Raw genomic sequence first — 20,128 nt, forward strand, 5'->3', positions numbered from 1 at the left:
TTCCAGGTTTTCAGCTCCAAAGTGGGATCAATTTACAATCCAATTAATTCAAATTGTGTGGAAACATGCTCACAAGGAGGAAAACAATCTGTCCCATTAAGGCAAAGACAAACAGGGGTCTCCAGCAGAAAGAGGGAGACACCTGATATGTTTGACATGAGTTGAATTTTCTCAGTACTTTGCCGTGCTGGGATGTTTCGGAGCGTCAGCCTTTGTGGAGTGGTGTGCAGTTCCCAACCAATAATAGAGCAGGGTTTGGACTGCAGGGTTGTTAACTGCATATTTGTTGTCATTCAAACTATTCTCAGCTGCCTAAAAATATGGAAGATAAAGACAGTTTTCATACAAGTGAAAGAAACAAAACAAACAAAGTTCATCATTAAACTATGATTATCTGCTTGTTAAATGCAAAAACTGCAATAAAAACTGCAATCTTTACTATCCCTGCAATTCTCAGTCTTACTACCACTATCTTGGTGTGTGTGTGTGTGTGTGTGCGTGCGCCAAAAGGGTCAGTTCTTGCTGTGCCACATGTGACCATCAACCTCCCCACTGGCAAGGTGCTGGGCGAAGCCTCGCCAGCTGCCATGGAGATACACAGACACTGAGACGCCTAATGTAGCAGAAAGGAAAGCTGGCTGGCCCAGTTTGTCATTCTGTGTGTGCTGATTCAGACATAAAAACAGGTAAAGCAAAAAGGAAAGGAGGAGAAAGGTCAGTGAAGCAAGGATTGGTGATGGATGAAGTAAATGGGATGCGGCTGCGGACTTCTTGCCAACCAGGACAATATGAGGACCTATTTTTTTACTGCTTTGCTAAGTTACCTACCTTCTAAGGAATGTGTGAAATCCACAGAGTTATTCCCTTTTACTGGATAATGTAGAAAACCACTGTTAGTATGCAGATTGCATAAAAACAGCCTATGTATGACTGACAAGCTTCAGTATCAAAAGCAATCACATTCAGTATCTAATTTCAGTAGCCTGTCTCTGCAGTCCTTTCTGGACAAAAACAATAAAAACTAAAGAAATTACTAATTTCAACACCCTATCCTCTCCATCGCAGTTGCCCATAACTTGTTGTTTACGCCCAATGGTGATCTGTGGAATGGCTGCCAGGCAAATAAATTGGGCTATGAGGACAGGCTCATTGGCGGCACTGAGCACAGTGAGCAGTGATAAATCCAATGGCAGTACATCTTTATCATGGTGTGAAGGAATGGTGAGGCCCCGAGAGGGTCTGGTGTTTGGTCATTGGGCATTGAAACTATTACCTGTCACATAAGGCTAAAATAGAACAAAATCTCTCTTAATCCAAGTTGTAAGCGGAAGCAGACAAGCTGCCATTATTTTGATGGAGCTTAAAAACAAACTTGTAAACTACACAATTAGCCAGTCAAAGAAAATTATTTGTCAACTATTATGTCAACTATTATTTACTACTACAATCAATTAATTGGTTCAGTAGTTTTCTAAGTAAAAATATCAACCATTTGCTGGTTCCAGATTCTTAAATGTGGGGATTTGCTGCTTTCCTTGTCATTCATGATCGTAAATGAATAGCATTTGGGTTTCAATCAGTTTTCCTTCCATCCATTGAAGTTCAACATGGAAGGAAAGATAACAGATTCATTTGGTCAATTAAATCACACTTTATCTAGAAATGTGTAGTGGAAGTTTCTACCTGTTCATAGTGTTAAAAAAAATAATCATGTCAAATTTAAATCCAACCATACGTGTTGAGATATTTAACTTTGGACCAAGCGTTGGACTGACAGCTCTACGCTGCTCCTCTAGCATGGTTAAAAATCTGATAAACTCCTGTGCCGCCCATCTGCCTTCGAGCCTCACGTCGTCTTTTTTATCTGTCCTCCTTCCTATGATCACTCATCTTTCTTTGCTCTTTTTTTCTCTCCGTCCTCACTGGAGTTCGTTGCCAAGGTTCTATCAAACCACATCCCTTTCGGGGCTGCGTCCTTGTGTATTAGAGGAAAAAGAAGGAGGAAAAACAATCTCCATCACGGTAGGCATGTGTTGTGACTCCTCTACCCTACAGACACAACACCGCATGCTGCCTTTTCCACAGAATGTCCCCAAACAAGTTCCAGAAGGTTCAAAAGGGGAGGTCACCCTGAAAAAAAATGCATTTTAACAGAGACCTTCCCCTCCTGGGATAACAACCATATTAACAACTCTCCTCCTGGGCCCCCAGCTTGCCAACAGAAAAAAAATTAAAATTAAAAAAAAAAACTACATCCTCCTGCACTCCATCTGACTGCAGCTCAACCATACCACCACTGCAAGCCAATTTTTACGAGGTGAAATAGCTTTCAAATTCAGTCCCCCAGTCAAATCTGAAAGTAAAATTAGATGCTCGTGGCTAGAGAGCGTGGACAGAGCCAGGTAGATATCTGCTTACCTGGCTGCCATAAACAGGACAGGGGATGGAAACAAATTAAAAAATAATAATAATAATAGTGGATTTATCTTTCTATAGCCTCTTTACAGTCATTAAGTCACCACAGGCTGCAGCCTCTGTTGATAATCAATTTTTCGTGATGCTTTCATGAAGACCATTTGACACAGATTGTGGCGTGTCTCTGTAATAAATAATGAACGCATGTGCGCGCCAGCAAGGCAGACAGCTACAGATGTTGGAATAAAAGAAAAGTGGGTCAGGTGTCTAGTCAATGCAAACCACACGGCTACATGATCAGTGAGCAGACGGCGCTGAGCATTCAGGTTAGTCGGAAAGCAGCTGTCAAAGAATGGTAATGGTAAGAATTTGCAATGGATTAGTTTATATGCAAAACTGGTCACATGACAACCATCAGTTCCACCTGAGGCAAGCGGTGTGTAAATTCAGACTGTGATGAGCCTGTTAGCTGTTGTTCATCATTTCATTAAAGGTCAAGAGGTCAGTTTCAGATTTGTCTCCCTTGTGCTGCAAATGACTCTCAGGGGTCTCCCATAGCTCTGTCAACACATCATTCACTGTGCTGGAGGTGAGGTTACGTGCTGTGGACCTTCACAGCTCACTGATGTTACACAAGCTCATCCATCTAAAATACCAAACATCCATCACCCTTCATATCTGCCTAATATGTAGGTACCCACCCATTTGTCAGGTCCAGCATCGCACTGGCATCTGATCAAAAGTGACACATAAAACTCGACGCCAGCCAGCACTGTATCATCATGCCAGTGTTTACGACGTGTGTGTGTGTGTGTGTGTGTGTGGCTTCCTCTCTCTTTGTAAATCATCAATAAACAATTTAGCTCATCAATCATATCTAGACCGTTTCATGAATTACGTCAATTGTCGAATTAAAGCTCCTTACTTGGGGTGATAACAACAATTATCACAGCGAGGTTTAAGAGTCATCTTTGGTCTTTGGTCACTCATAAAACACAATCACACATGAGGTTTATCAATAAAACCAACATGTATTAAGACTTCTAAAGGGCTCCTAGTACATGTTTATTGTCTCACAGGCAAATTAAGTAATACTGATACACAGAATTCCACGAAAAAGTCTGGATGTTTGTTACGTATGTTGCTGCAGGTACACAGTGAAAAAAATCACTGTCTGCACTCAGGTTAATAAATACAGCAGGGTCAGATTTTATGATGCTTTCACAACAAGTTATCATGGAGGCAACTGTCTGCCACAGCACAGTGAGTGTGTTGTGTTTTGAACACTTTTTATACATACTGAAACAATAACTCACTCTTTTAAATAATTTTCGAATTTTAAAGTTGTGGATTATTTGCAAACAATCTGCATTAGCCCACATTAAAATAAACTTTCCAAGATGTTCAATCGCTTATTAGTATAGATCGTTTGTGCTGCTGTGTTGAAGATGTGTGTGAAGCACTGCATTTTAGAATTTGTAGCTTCTCTGCAGCAACATCCATATTTGAAGCAGTGTAGTCCATCACAAGCTCTTTCGTACTGTTTTGAGCTTCAGATGATTGTCATGCACTATGTGACAAAGCTCTCTATCAGCCACTGCATATATTATGAGTCTGAACAGACATGGATGTACACTGTAACTGGACCAACTGTGAAGAGGTAACTCTGAGACACAAAGGGTTTGTAATGGCTCATATGGATAGTGCCCTGCCTGTTCAAACCACAGTTCAAACTTCAGCTTAGTACTGAAGGCACCAGTATATGGGGTTTCAATTGTACACAGAATCTGGACACTAGAATGATGAAGTCAGTATATTACAGCTGTATCTAATATACCAGCTTGTAGACAAAACCCCATCAAAGGTAGGACTGATGCTGAATGCATTATCCAGGTAAATCAAGGAAAATTAAATGATTGTGACAAATCAGTCTCGACAATAGCAAGGTAATTAGTGCAACGCTACACCACTAAGGCTGCTCTTTTGGCAGTGAACTCTGCTTTAAGAACCCCTACCTACTGCATCAAATCAGTAGTCTCACTGGCATGAACAAGGAGGCTGTGCTTATTATGCACTTCTGTCGCCAGGCTGAAGCATCTAACCTGGCGGCTGCCTTATTCTGTTAAAAAAAATAAATGTGGCTCCGATCTGATCAGATTGATCTAAGTTATGGTAAATTTAAAAAAAGGAAAAATGTTTTTCAAAACAATTTTCCAAGTTAATTTTAAAGGTTTTCCAAATTACCCTTCTACAGCGGTCCGTCTGTATATTGACTTCGGGGAACTGGAATTATGTTCTTTTCCTCTACACGAATAATCCTTTTGAATTCCTAGAAGACAGGTCATTGTCACTGAGGTCAATGGATTTTCACCTGTGTTAGAGAAAACACTATAAAAAACAAGAGTACTGAGGTGTGATAGCACCTTGCAGATCCTTCCTCTGGGGGACTTGCGACCCAATGACGCATGTCTGACACCAGACTGCAGGTGACTCAGAGGTGCACAGACCTTCATCCTGAAGGCTGGTACATGCTTCATACACGCCCGTCTGCACATGTGCACAAAACATTCACACCCAATGAAGTACTTATTTGTTACAGATGGATCTTTGTACTTTAACAGAAAGTAACATCATCTGTATTATATGGGTATAGATAAAGAATACTTTGTGTGCCACCCCAATAAACCAGCTTGAGTTAATTATTAAGAAACTTAATTAGCAAACTTGAACACATGAACTCATTAATGTTAGAGGTATAAATGTTCAGATAAGGATTTAACACTGAGGTTCTGTTTGTCTGTGGTATTATTATCTCCTTCAGCTGCACTTTGAAGAAACCGTGGTAGCAACTGCATAGCAAACAATGATGTAATCACCAGTATGTGCCACACACAACTGGCGTGTCCACAGACCATAATGATTTCAACAGACCTGCAGCAAGGTCTTTTATGTAATGGTGCACTCATGTAACAATGCTGGAGCCTGCAATCAGAATATTATAATTTCCTGAAAAAAGTGTCGAGAAGTGACAGCAAACATTTTGACATGTCAAAACAGGACAGCAGCTGGAACAACTACTACTAATAATAATAACAATAATAATAATTATAATGACTTTTAGTATGCCAGTTTCAAGGCCTTGGTACTGTGCATACAGACACTTGCTGATAGACTTTAGTGAAAATCCATGCAACATTAATCTTTATTGCAGAGATAATTCATTAAAAACTATTTTAGTAACTCTTAATAATCCTTACAATTTGCTTCTTTGTCTTGTAATATATGATAGAAGATTAAATATCATTGACTGGACTAAACAAGCAATATATAGATGTCATTTCTGGGAAGCTTTTTTTTACATCTATCTGTGTAAAGTGAATATCTTTGAAAGGACTTTTCACAATTTTGGCATTTTCTGGATGAACCAGTAAAACTGATCAATTAAAAAAATAATAATTCACAAATTAATAAATAAAACAAATAATTGCTATTGGCAGACCTCTCAAATGTCTGCTGTGGAAAGGGTTCTTTCTAAATCTCAATATTTATTTTTTTTTGTCCATACTACACCACCACAACTGACATTTAGCCTAATGAAAGGCTTCACGGATCTATCTCAAAATTACATGTTGTTATGGAAGTCAGAGAAACACAAAAACAACTCCCAACAGTCGATTTAATATGGATGGACAGTGCATTACAACCCTAAGCTGGCTGTAAAAAGAGACTAACCTACCTCCAACAGTCTAATTTTAACAAAATGGCTGTAATTTCCCACACTGAAACAAAACTGACTGTATAGAAAGGCACATATTTTATGTGTAAACTGCAGGGTCCACAGACATCATCCAGCCTATAGTCTGTCAGTGTCATGTATGCAGTGAAACCCTCTCAGCAGATCCAAGTTTTCTTCTTCTCATCAACTTAATGGATTGTGAAAGCAAGGTAAGTGATTTTCCTCTGACAACGCAGGATGCATTAGCCTTCACTATTCGTCACCGTTTACAATCCATCCTACAAACAAAAATAACGGCATCTATCATTGGAGGAGACACCCACAAAACAACGGGAACACCAGCGGGATGATGATTGATTTAAATTGGATTCTTTTCAGGAATCCTGGGCAGGATGAGAAGCAAGCAGAGTCAGATGCCATAGGTTCATGGCTTTCCCCTAAAACTAACTTTAAAAACTGTCATTAAGGATAGATGAAAAAGTCAACGGGTGTATCAATATGCCTGTATGTATGATTGCAACGAGGGTTCATTTTAGATAGAGCCACTAAACAAATTGAGTGTCAGGCAGCAGGAAAGAGGAACACGGCAGTATCAGCTCACAAGCCTTTCTGCAGACAATCAAAACCTTGATATCGGGAGCCTAAAAAGACAATCCTAACAGCATTAAATAACACATTTAGTGATGTGTGCAATTTCTGCAAGAGTCTCCATTTATAGGATAACCTTAGAGGTCTAACACTGCGAGTTACTTCTGTCATCTTCCCTCAATTGCCACTTTAAACCTCATCCTCTTCTCATATCTTCGCCCATATTTCTGTTTTTTTATGGCAAATTGCATTTACCCAAACAATGCAGGCCTGTATTTCAGTCAACCCATTCATTCGCCTTCTCCTTCTCCTTCTGCTGAGGAGAAACCCCCCACTGGCAGGTACGGAGACCTTACCTCATTACAGAAGGTCAACACTGACACCCCAGCAATTGTCAGGAAGCTTTCAAAAAAAGCTTGAAATTGATTTGCTGCCAACAGCCCTCTCAGAGGGGATCACGTCACAGACATTATGAATAAAAATGCAGAAAAGTAGATAAAGAAAGGGCTTCTGTGAGTTAAAATATATGTCAATGTAACATTATATAATGATAATGAGACTGATGTCTATCTGGCATTACAACCATTTTAATTTAAATCATCTCTTTTTCCTGGTGGTAAGAGCTGCATTTCATTCAGGTACAACTTTCTGACCATATTGAACTTGTTTTTAACGCCTAAAGGAGTTTCAGACATATATAATCCTTTATGATGGCATATGTAACTTCAATATTGATACATACTGCGATTTAATACATTTTCTGAAACTGTTCATATTAAAAATTATCAGACATAAATGTCTGTTTTGCTGCTAGTCATATAAATTAAGTGGCTGAAGATATCTAAAGGTACATTAAACAGTCAGGTTCATTGATTTCTAAGATGGCACGCAACAGTCTCATATTCCCAAAGATATTAAAAGAGCCCTTAAGATACAAACATTATGGAAAATTCTGTTCCATAATATCTACATGAACTCCAAAACTTTGTTGTGTGTAAAAAAGCACCAACAGTCTCAACTGCGACTGCAGCTGATGATTTTTTCATAAAATACATATATTTCAGTCAGTCCATTAATTGTTCATTCTATTAAATGTCTCATTGACATGTACATGATTCAGAGCTCAACATAAATGATCACATTGGCTTTTTTTTTGCCCATCCTACAGTTTAAAAGTCAAAGGATATACAGTAAAAACGGGGAAAAGCAGCAAATCCCCATTAGAGAGGCTGGAACCTGAGAATGTTTAACATTTTTGTTTGATATACAACTTACATACCAAATTTCCTGTCAGCTAACTTTCTGTCATTGAATAATCCTGTGGATCTCAAGTTTAATCGTGCTGGCAAAAGCATTAAGATCAGGATTAAGTTTAGCAAGCTCTTTCAAGACAGCAGAAAAGTACAAGATGAACATTTTTTGTGATAGGAAAGGACAACAACATGATCATCAAATAAAAGTAAACTAAGCGACATTTTTGTGTCTAAAATTCACTTTAAAATATTTGCATAAAAGAAACTCATAAAAGCCAATCCAATCCTCATCATCTTCGTTATAAATAAAACAACATTTATTGACTTGTCTTGTTACAAATGATGCTACTGATAATGGATGAGTTTGTGAAAGAGATTCATAAAGGGATAGGAGACATGACATACATGTCCTGTTCCCAGAATATCACTGTATCTTGGTCAAAAAAGGAGTGAGATACATGAAGTTGCATATTAAATGTATGGCAGCTGCATCTGCATACAGAAATATTTTACAGTTAGATAAATTAAGATGTGTAAATACCAGATACCAACAAACATGATTTGGTTCATCTTGCTACAAGATGAACCGGTCTAGACTATTTATAAATGGCAGCCCTCAGAGACCAAACAGTATTCTCTTTTCATGCTGAATGTTAAATAGGAGGTGTGTGGATGAGAGCCAACAGCCTCATGGGCTGCCACACTAAGAGTGAAATTATTTCTCTTCAGGTAGTGCAGAAGTAAACAAACTGTGCTTTTCACGGTTCTCATGTCTGACTGAACAAGTGTCTCAGTGTCTCCTGTCACTTCCTGTTTTGGTTTGCTAGACCAAGGCCCTTCCTCTTCTTAACTCTTGTCTTTGCACAGAAAGTAACCTTTGTTGCAGAAAATGATTGTGAAATGAAAACCTCAGATCAACACATTAGGAAGTGTACACCTTATTTTCCTAATCTGAGATCAAAACAGCAGTTAAGAGATGTAATGCAGACACTGATGTTCACACTAGCGTGTCGCAAAACAAAGAACTGCTACTTACAAATTACTATATTTCACTGTCTATTCTTCCTCTTGTCTTAAATAACAAAATAATGAATGTTGTGCATTTAATTGCAAAGTGCTCCAAACCTTTTTTTCCTGTAAAAACAACAACAAAAAAAGAAGCTAGATGTCATAGCTACGTTTTCTACAAAATTCTGAAACTCCAGGAGGTCACCTATACTACAACAATATGAAGAAAACAAAAGGACAACAGTCTGTGAACTCAGGGTAGAGGGAAAAACAAAATCAATATGGTAAAACTCTTGACACAATTTACTCAAGATCCCGTAAAGGCCGCATTCTCCCAACAGATGGGAACCAATTAGCCACCTGACTCCCAGAAAACACTTGGGCAGTCGTGTGGAGCCAAGATGCAAATGAAGCGGAGGAAAAGGTGGTAGCAGACCTGCCAACGTCTTGGGAGAGGAGAAATTAATGAAAGAGACAGCAGAGGTGCAGTTTTGGAAAATGAAAAGAGAATAAAGTGGGAAATGATGTATGGAGTATACACAGAGCTGGACTAAAGGTCCCTATAGAGGTTACAGAAACATGAATAAAGGGCAAAAATATCTGTTGATGGAGAGCATTGTCTAATCCTACAAGCAGTGAATCCTCCATCAGCCGACATCAACATCAGCTCGACATATTCAATTTGAGATAAACATGAAAACATTGATCGAGCTAATGAAGATCTTGTCATGTATATTTAACCAATGCACTGACTAGACAAGAGGCTGCACTCAAGAACATCACAACTTTAAATCAGTTTTGAAGATAAGAAGTCCATTAACCCTACTGTGCCACACCTCTCCATAGGCCTAATGTACAGCTGCTGAGAGTGCAAAACCTTGTATTAAAAAAATCTTTAAAAGTTAAATTTCAGATTCAAAATTTGTTATTAACTCGAGTATATGTTTTCAACACTGGCTAGCTATCCCTGAACAGGAGAAAGACAACCAGGAAATATATGAAAAAGTTAGTAATATCTCTGGTTGTGAGGGGTGAAGCTGTGGGAAAGAACTGAACAGCGTGCAGAAGCATGTAGCTAACCCTACTGCAGATACCAAGATCAAATTTTAATCAACAGATCAGCAGGAGCTGATTGTGAGCAGATTAACAGGACAGAATCTGAAACAGATTATTAGATATCCATACACAAACTTAAGTATCTGGTAGTGACAGACCACAGTTGTATGAGATAATACAAATTTTAAGTGACGCTAGAAGTATATCTGTAGGGACGTGGAATTGACTGACACCATCATGGCTCTGAGTGCAATATCATTACAAGTACTGAATGAATTACCATCAAATTTTACAGATATCCATATTCATTTGGGAGTGAATTCCAATAATACCTTCACTTTTCATCTAGCGCCACCATCAGGACAAAAATGTAATTTTGGTCAAACAGTACCCGTAAAACGAATTACATTCGCAATATTTTTGTGCTAATTATCAAATGAAATATAATGCTATCATGCTAAACTAAGACAGTGAACATGGAAAACACAACAATATATGATGCTAAACATCAGCATATTAGCATTGTCATTGTGAGCAAGTCGACATGTTGATATTAGCCTAAGTATAGCCTCACAGAGCTACTAGAATGGCAAAGGACTCTGTCTTGTTTGACAAATCCATAATAATGACAGCCTTGCAAGTACTCAATTAAGTTTTAGTCTCTTTGCATTGTCCAGGAAAAAAAAATGTAAAGCCTATTTTTAGCCATATGGCTCAGCCTTGCAAGATATCACCAGAATTGGAGAAATAAGGTTTTCACAGTGACAAAATGCAAAAGATAATCCATCCACCTGTCAAAGGACTAAAAAAATAAGCTGCCCATTTCAAATGGACACAGAATGAATTTGCAACTTTTTTTGGATGACATGGCATCAGATTTCTAATATTTCACGTTGCTCCAAAGTAAGAGAAAGACAAAGGGGCTTGAAGATGCCAGGACAAGTTAAGATCGTAAAGGACAATCTCACAGCTCTGAACTTGTCTAAAGCTCCGTGCCTCAGCAAACTCGAAGGCAATGTTTACTTTCATTCCTGCTGACTGCTCACACAAGGTATCAGGTCACTGTTAGATAAAGTAAATACTGGTAAGCGTAGGTGATATAGGGCAGCATATTCCCCCAGAGATTTAGTCACACTTGCTGCAATAGTTGAATCGATAAGTCTGTATGATCGGCGTTTTTCTGATGACAACATGAAAACAATAATAAACAGAGCAGGTATATTACACTGCTCCTTAAAACAATGTGCTATTAACTTCAACCAGGCATATGTACACTATGTACTATGTATTTATGTATCTATCTTAATCTGTTTTCTGCTAATGCATACATATATCTATGTATACGGTTGTTGAGGTATACGGTTGTTGAGCATCTGATCCTGAGACAGTGGTCATTTCTCTTGGTTTCAGGTTTTCCACTAGATATTAGATTCCCTGACTACAAGGATTTGCTCCTATTCAGGCACAAGAGCATGTCCAGCACTGATGTTGGATGATAAGGGCTGGCTCACAGTCAGCGTTCCATTTCACTCCAATGGTGCTGGATGAGGTGAAAATCAGAGCTCTGGGTCAAGTTCTTCCTCATGAAACTCGGAAAACTATTTCTTTATGGCTTTGTACCCAGGGGCAGGTTGAAATAGGAAATGGACAAACACAAACTCAACTACAACGTTGGAAGGACACTATTATTTAAAATGTTATTGTATGTTGTAGAGTTAAGACTTTTACGGAAGTAGACCTTGTCCACAAACTTTTGGCCATGCAGCATATTTTATCTTAGCACAGGTTATAGGAACCCAGGCATGTGTAAGCCAGTGGCCAGGCTCTCATAGTGAAACATCTTCAAATTCACCAGATCCCCTCAAAATAGGGTAAGTCTCACCAGAATCAAAAATATTAAGCCTAAAAATGATGTTATTACTCACTACATGCTTTCATGATATTTTGACCACCTTGTGTAAAAATGAAAAGTGCTTCATAATCTTGTACAAGTTCATTTTCTTATCTTCTAACATCTTGAGCAAATTAAACTAATGCATTTGAATAGCTGAGATAAAGTCTTTGCAGCTCTAGACCTTTGCTGTTTCTCATGTAGTTCTCCATTTTGTTTTTCTTTGAACAAAGAGCACAATTATTTGGGAAATGCCTCACCAGCTTTTAAATTACTGTAAGTCCAAATTTGCGAGAGGTTTAATGGACCACTTACTTTGTTCAGTCTATTTGTCCAGGTGAGAAAGACACCATTTGGAAAATGTGAGTCATCGCCCAATAATTGGGAGCAATAACAAGCAAGGTTTTATGGGTAAAGACCAGCTTCTTCTTTGTGTGTTAATCTCAAACTGTATAAACACACTAATACTCCAGTCAAATCCATCACGTTTCGCTTAAAGTGCAGAGTGCAATCACATTCGTTTTGACTGCCCTGTCTCTTGCTGCCAAGTTCTCTAATCTGGCAGGTTGACAGGCTACCACATTTCTGTCCAATAAATAAACACCTTATGAATTCATGTGACTGTTGTTTAGAGGACTCGGCCTGTGTGAACTTTAACAAGACAAAAACAAAAATTCTTCAATGTATACCTTCCTACAGCAGTTTGATCCAAGGAATATAAACTATATACTTGTACTTGGAGGGGCTGTGTGGAGATTTTGTCTGTCTTTTAGGAATGTAAGTACGACATTGTGCCTGCGTGATTACACTGACTGAACTATTTGTCCTCCTCTGCATTGTTGTTGTTGTTCCTGTAATATGTGGACCTGTTTGTACTCGTTACAACACTGTCTTCTCATGAATCACCAACACTGATCCCTGTTCAGCAAATGACATGGACAAGTTTGTGAGAGGGCTCCAAGCTAAACGTACAGCAGAGGATCAGTCTTCATCAAGTCAAAGTACAACTTCTGAGGCAAAGCCAAGAAAATATAAAGAGGCATATATCACCCTCAGCTTTAAAAATAGTCTGATCTACAAAAAGTTTGGGAACCACTGCTTTAAGGAAAACAAAAGTCAAAAGTGATGCACCATGTGCTTTGTAATCATGACTTTTAGTGACCAGCTGTGGGTAGAAAGGTAGAAAAACCCTAGTTTTATATTTCCCATAACACAACCAGCATCTTCCATTAGACCCTCTATGTCTAGTAAAGATCCACATCTTTCAAACTCCATATCCTTAGACTTTCATTAAAAATGCACATTTTCCTAGCTAAGGCCGAGATGATACACACACACCACACACACTCAGTACTTTCTGTGATGAGCAAATTGATCTTGCTTAGAGATGGACTGATTATCGGTCTTAGCCAATTATTGGTCCAATATAAAAATGAACTACTTTGGCTCTGATGCAGCTGCCTCTCTCTGTCTGTGCCACTTTGTGGTCTCACGCCATGTCCTGCCCAGATGTTGACACGTCAAGAATCATAACCTGTCAACAGTGAATGATATGAATCTGCAAAATTACTAGTACAATAAATGTAGTTGAGTAAATAGTAAAGTATCCATCCATCCATTTTCTTTATCGCTTATCCGTCAGGGTCGCAGGGAGGCTGGAGCCTATCCCAGCTGACTACAGGCGAGAGGCAGGGTACACCCTGGACTGGTCGCCAGTCAGTTGCAGGGCTGACACACAAAGACAGACAACCACACACTCACACCAAGGGGCAACGTAGAGTAGCCAATTAACCTAATGTGCATGTTTTTGGTATTGTGGGAGGAAGCCGGAGTACCCGGAGAAAACCCACGCAGGCACAGGGAGAACATGCAAACTCCACATAGAAGGGCCCAGACCGGGATTTGAACCTGGAACCCTCTTGCTATGAGGCGACAGTGCTAACCACTGCATCACCATGCCGCCCAATAGTAAAGTTTGTGCATCCAAAATGTTTAAAACTGTACTTAAGCACAGTGCTTGAGTAAATCATATGTATTTACATGTCATCAGTGGACATTCAAAATTTTGACACTGCAAACATGTACTGATTCCAAATATCTCCTTGACCTGTGGTATCAGTATCAACAAACTGCCCCTCTTACAAGAATCCTGCTTTGTTACCTGATCCTGAGGTTCAGTCTCAAAGTTAACACCCTCATTTCTTCATTTCATTTCTTCTTTTATGTGTATGTTGCACATTCCTAAAGTTATTTGTGGTTAATACAGCATACTGTGCAAGAAACAGCTGTGGGGCATCTAGGACCTCGTGCCTAATTTTAGCCCAAAGGCTCCAAAACAGGTTAAACTGTCCCTGATCACAATCTTCAAATTCCTCACTGTGTCCAAATACCAACCCCCGAAGGTATTCAGTTAACAACCCCATGAAACAAAGACAAAGGGACAATGGTTCTTGGTGTTTTCCTTCAATTGATCAATCGACTAATCTGAACACATTCTGTTGCATTGGCATGTTCTTCTGTAAAAACATAATAAATCTTCAGTAGATACCATCTTGAGACTAAACAGGAACAGCAAAGGTATTAGGTTACCTTCTATACAGCTGTAAGCACACACACTTGATAGACACCCACTTGTTAGATTGTCATCAAAATAAAATTGCAGGAAATGATTTAACAGATGGGGGGGGACCACTCACAAAGCAGTTATGGTTTACTGTGCACAGAACAAGAAATCAAACTGACACAAACTCTCATTCTAACATGGTAATCCTGCAGGCAATTAAGTAAGAGCTGACACATCGTAAATGTTGGATGAAGTCCAGCAGCAGAGAATCCGAAAAAAATAAAAAATCAGGGGGATTACAAGGATTTTCAAATTTACAGTGAAAAGAGAAGACCTACATACAAATGTCACGATAAATGAAGAATGCAGCATTCACCGGAGACCAAACTTTAGATCACCATCACTGCAAACCATCTCATGTCAAATCCTCCTCATCTGAGCCATCATTTTAATTTGCATTAGGCAGAACATGAATGACCTATGGCACAGCTGGAGGGCTTATCAATTCTAATTCTGCTGAACACAGACGAAACAAGCCACTTACATTTCATTATCACCTTACACTTACTGTACACTAATACACAGATGGCACAGATGGTCGCTGCGCTATAATCTAAGTGGCCAAAGAGTCTCTAAACCACACAAAACACTAATTCCTGTTTCCAGAAGTAGGTAAAGCTAAAAGTTTACTTTATTTGTTTTTAATCAGAGCTAATCACTGGAACAATAGGTGACAATGCCATTAGTGTAAAGCCTGACGAAACCTCCACTGTATGGTCAAGGTGCAGGAATTCGGATAACAACACAAAGGACGTCTGATAGGGAAACAACAAAAGGGACACGCTGATCCAGACAAAGCAATATAAATGCCCGTGTGCTCCACTGTGGAAAAATGTATAATAAATGTCAAGGAGGAGATTAGTTAACTGAACAAAATGTTCTAAGTTTGCTAAAAATACAATTAGAGGAAGCATGCATCAAAGACTCTTAAATTTCCTATTCCAAGACTTAAATTAATGTCACAGCCGTTTGGTGTTGCATGACTGGTGCGCATGCAAAAGAGTGCGGAGACACAAAGCCAAAAAAGGGGGGGGATGCTGCTCCTCTTTTTTTCACAGCAACAACAAAGCAATCCCCCCACCTCGGAAGTAACTTTGTTTTGTTTCCTCAACGCTTCGTAGCCCTTCAGCCAGACCCCATGCGATAAATCAGCATTTAAGACAGTGAAATGTGGAGCTCACCTTTTGTTAGTTCTTCTGTATGATCACGGCAGCAGTCCTCCCTCTGTCTGTCTGTCTGTGTGTCTGTCTGTGGGTGTCTGCTCTCCTCCGCTCCTCCGTACATTTAATCGGGGCAGCAGCGGCGGTTGCGCAATTGTTGATGCGCGTCTCTCCTTGTTTGGTGGGCGGCGTGGCTGTTCGCTGTTTGCTTCCTATGTTTTGAACCAGCGAAAACACTCGACAAGCCCTCCCACTCGCTCCACTCGCGCTGCGCTGGCAGCTTCTGTCTGAACGCGGATACGCCCTCTCATTGGAGGAGAAAGGAGGAAACGTGTGGCGGCTACATGTTACAGTTGTGCGCTCACTTCAGGTGAGAGAAAATCGTGTCACCACAGGCGGGACTGTGATGCGATGTCTGGCCGGCGGTGAGCAGCCCGAGCAGGCAGTCAGGAGTCCTGCTGCACCGCTGCTCTCCGCTGGCTTTGGTGGCTCTGACTGCACTGCAAAAAAAAAAAAAAAGTCCATCCTGACATGACTCTGTCGCGACAGAGGCGCACGCAGAGGGGCACAGCCTCTTCTCTTTGTACAGACCGTCATTCAGTTAGAAACGTGAAAGAGTTTCCTCTCCTTATTTGGACTGATTGTCACTCAACCATAGGACTTCATCCACTTTAGTCTCAAGGTACACAATCCCTTCGTTTTGGAATATAAAGCACCCTGCTGGTAAAATGAAGGGATGTTATTTAACTTAATAAAACAGAGTAGAATATTCCCAGCTCCTCAAAGGAGATAAAGCATTCTAATAACATCGGTATTAAGTCTCTTATGAACACCACAGACGTATTCTCACTGTTCCTCTGAGAGTACTACAGGAGTGCTAAAACGATCTTCTGTCAGCGAAGGAGCTCTGCTTCACTCTAAAATGAGTTTATCACCATGACATTTGAACAGTGTCATTAAATTTGGCGACCAGAGTATAATTAAAATTGGAAGATGATTGTCATGATGAGGATGGCTTACAGTTTTAGGTTAAATTATTGAAAAGGAACCCAAAAGATGCATTTAACAAGATACGATATTTATATTTATGCATCTGTGTTTGAATATCTTAGAAGCCACCTGGGCTGCAGGCCTGATCTTCAGTCCCTCTGGAGTTTTGCTGACAGTATCGCTGCAGTGTAAGCAGTCTTTGATATATTTGCTTTAATTATGGACAATAATGAATTTAAATTTGTGATGCATCAAGACTCTGAAATGGCAACCCACCCATGGAGACCATAAATGCCTGTTACTGCTTCAGGCTCTAGGGGAGCTTGGGAAATCTTATACAAGATTGAGTTGATTAAAATAGATAGGACTCTGAAATGCTAATGTTGACTTTTGGTGCCTAAATCTGGCAGCAGCCCATGGGACATGCCAAGCTGCAGTGGCCTGCTGGTTCAAATACAGTGGTGTGTGTTTGTTAGCCACTTTTCCAGGGAGAGGATCACTAACCTTTAGCATACCCTCAGATAAATGCTGCACATTTTGTCTCTCACTCACAGACAAACTACTCTGCAGAAACCAACAAATTGTGCTTCTGAGATCAATCATGTGGAACAAAAAGAGAGAAAAAAAGCAAAAAACCTTCACTTCATTCTGTCGGAGAGCAGCGAAGCTTTAATCTGCCTCAATTTCTCACCCTTTGTTTCACAAAAAAAATTATCCGAAGCATGAGTTCTGCTCTTCGTCGACATCCGTATTCACTCTGTTCGCCCACGTGTAGCCAAGCCGCTGGCAATTAATTAAAGCAGCCACACGCACTGCTCAGCCAGCTTGTCAGGCCTGCCAGTCATCATAGCGGCGTGACAATGATCTGACCATCACCAGCTTAATTGGCATTCAGAGGACATGCTCTCCTTCTCACTGTAGGCAAAACAAACACACAGGCAGGCAGGATACAACCTTCAGTCCTCGTTTCCTTTTACCAATAACCCCGCAACACCACATCTGACAGGGAGTAACAGCTACAGGGCCATTCTTTAACCTCTGTGTTATGTTGACTGTGCAGGTTTGTGTTTTTACACACACTGACAACAGGGGAGCTGCAGTAGGAACCTTCATGTAAAGGACAGTTTAAATTGAATTCAAAGGAATAGTTATGTATAGCATGTCATACAAGTGCTTCTTTTTATGTGTACAGATTGAAAGAACACCGACTTTAGTTTAGTCTAATTTAGCTTAACTATTTGTGAGGTCAAGTTGCACTTTTATCCATAACAGCTTTAGGACCTCTGGATATCTTTAAGGGTGCTTTCTATTTAGCTAATTATCCTTACATCCTCGCTCTTCCATTCTCCAGTCCGTGACTCAGATACTGATCAAAGTCCGCCATCATAGAGGACTTTTCAATCCCCTTAATGTGTCGTGGGTTAGACAAAAAGCTTGGATCAAGGAGCCACAGGTGTGTCCAATGCAGAAGGGTTTTTGGGGGTTTTTTGTTTGTTTTTTTCTTTTTTACTGTCTGACTTTGCTAATCAGCTGCTCTGACGGGACAGTGAAAGGAGGAGCTACCTATAGTGGAAGACATAACAGCACAGACGGATCCTCTAACATCTATCAACAAAATTAAAATCGTTTCTTAATCAATGAGTCCTGAAACATTCTTTACAAACTTGTTTACTTTTTCTTCGTCGTACACATTGGCTCAACAAGGAAAGCTGAGGTGCAAATATTTGTCTTTGCCTGTACAGCTGCAAAAGTGCAGTTATTATTACTACTTCAACATTAGCCCACTACAGTGAGGCTCTTAAGAGAGTCTATTTCTAATCTGAGTTGTACGATGTCTCTCCGTACACTCAGATGCTCTGATGTTGCCGTAGATCTATATACAGTGTGATTTTGTTTTTTTCTTCTAAATGGTAATATTTCCGCTCATTATGGGAGATACTGGCTGTAATTTCTGTCTATTTGAAATGAGATTGCAGTGAGGAAGGTTGTCAGCTGGAGCAGCACAGATGTGAGGAATTCTGTTAGCAAAATGACAAACATGCTGAGCGTTTTTATCCAGAATCATGATTCCGTTTTATGCCTGACATCATGATTGTTGGTAATTTTTCATTCATGCATAATCTTTGTAAATTATTTCAAATGTGCTAGTTTCTGCTTGTTTTTTGGGGTCATGGTAGAGTCACTTCTCTGCATGCCTCAGCCATGAATGAATACTGGCAATGAATTATGGTTTGGTTTTTATTTATTTATTTATTTATTTATTATTATATTTGGACAGGTCAATGCATGTGCCATGTGAGCGGTTTTGCACATGTTGTAGGACATCTTATGTGAAGAGAGATAGTCACACATTTTTGTTTGTGTTACTTTGTGTTTTCCAGGAGAATGAATGAATCCAGGAGAATGTCAGTGTTGATGGCACAGTCTTTGCCTCTGTGCTGCCAAAAAAAATTGCCTTTACAGTAAGAGAAAAAAACAAGCCATGCTCGTTTTCCCTTTTCACTGTTAGTTGTGTCTCAGTCAACAGAGCTGCTCTGTATGTGCTATAAAATACTTCTGCTTGTGTGTCTATTGTTTTCTGTTGTTTTCACCTTGTGTGTCTTACCTTATAGCTTCATTATGTCCACATTCTCAGAGAAGTGAATTAGTTTGTGTAAGGTGGAACAATGGATAGAAATAAACAAGGACTAAATACTCAGTATGTTCATTAATAGTTCATGGTTTTAGTATTGAAATTACGAAATGTATCAGATCTAGGGGTAATATACATTATTATGTTTTCATTAGTGTATAATCACCAGAAAAATATGATTTTTTTTACCTTAGAATGAACCCTTTGCATTTACTGGTATGCAAAGCCATGTTTCCACAGTAGCTCTGAATGGATAAACCAAACACTGGCTCTAGCAACATGTTTTCTTTCTAATGTATTCATGGCATCATTGGCTTCAAACAATGATGATATTTTTAGGATAACTTGGTCGATTTACTCCATGAAGTCACTGTTCATAGCCAAGAACAAACTTTCCTGTAAGAGCCTTGTTGTAATGTCTTGTCCTATACCTCCACCTACACTGGAAAGTAGCTTGATATTGTATATTAAAACTAATATATTTCAACAATTATGTTCACCTGGCTGTATTGGTTTCTACCTGCCTGCCATCTGAGCGAGTGTGTGTCACATCCACCTTTTCTTTCTCCTGTAGTTGTTTGTTTACACACAAGTATGTGACCAGGCAAAGACAGATGTCAGCAAGGATCCTGTCAATCACAGAGTGAAGGCCTTCTCCAGCCAGCGACCTGGAACGGTGACAGATACACGAATACGACAGCTGCGGATGCCTTTCCTCCCATTCAGTGCACCTCCCTCGCTGCCTATAGTATGAATTTGGGCTAAAAACAACACAC

General features: G+C 39.6%; 1 protein-coding gene across 1 annotated transcript in view; it reads right to left on the bottom strand.

Moving 5' to 3' along the window:
- Positions 1-16,222, bottom strand: part of rnf152 (ring finger protein 152) — a 44,935-nt gene extending 28,713 nt beyond the window's left edge. The window contains exon 1 of the mRNA XM_046371164.1: positions 15,752-16,222. The gene's annotated coding sequence lies outside the window, so the exon portion shown is untranslated. The remainder of the gene's footprint in view (positions 1-15,751) is intronic.
- Positions 16,223-20,128: the final 3,906 nt, after the last annotated feature.

This window comes from Scatophagus argus, chromosome 18 (genome assembly GCF_020382885.2).
Source record: "Scatophagus argus isolate fScaArg1 chromosome 18, fScaArg1.pri, whole genome shotgun sequence".
Taxonomy (NCBI): domain Eukaryota; kingdom Metazoa; phylum Chordata; class Actinopteri; family Scatophagidae; genus Scatophagus; species Scatophagus argus.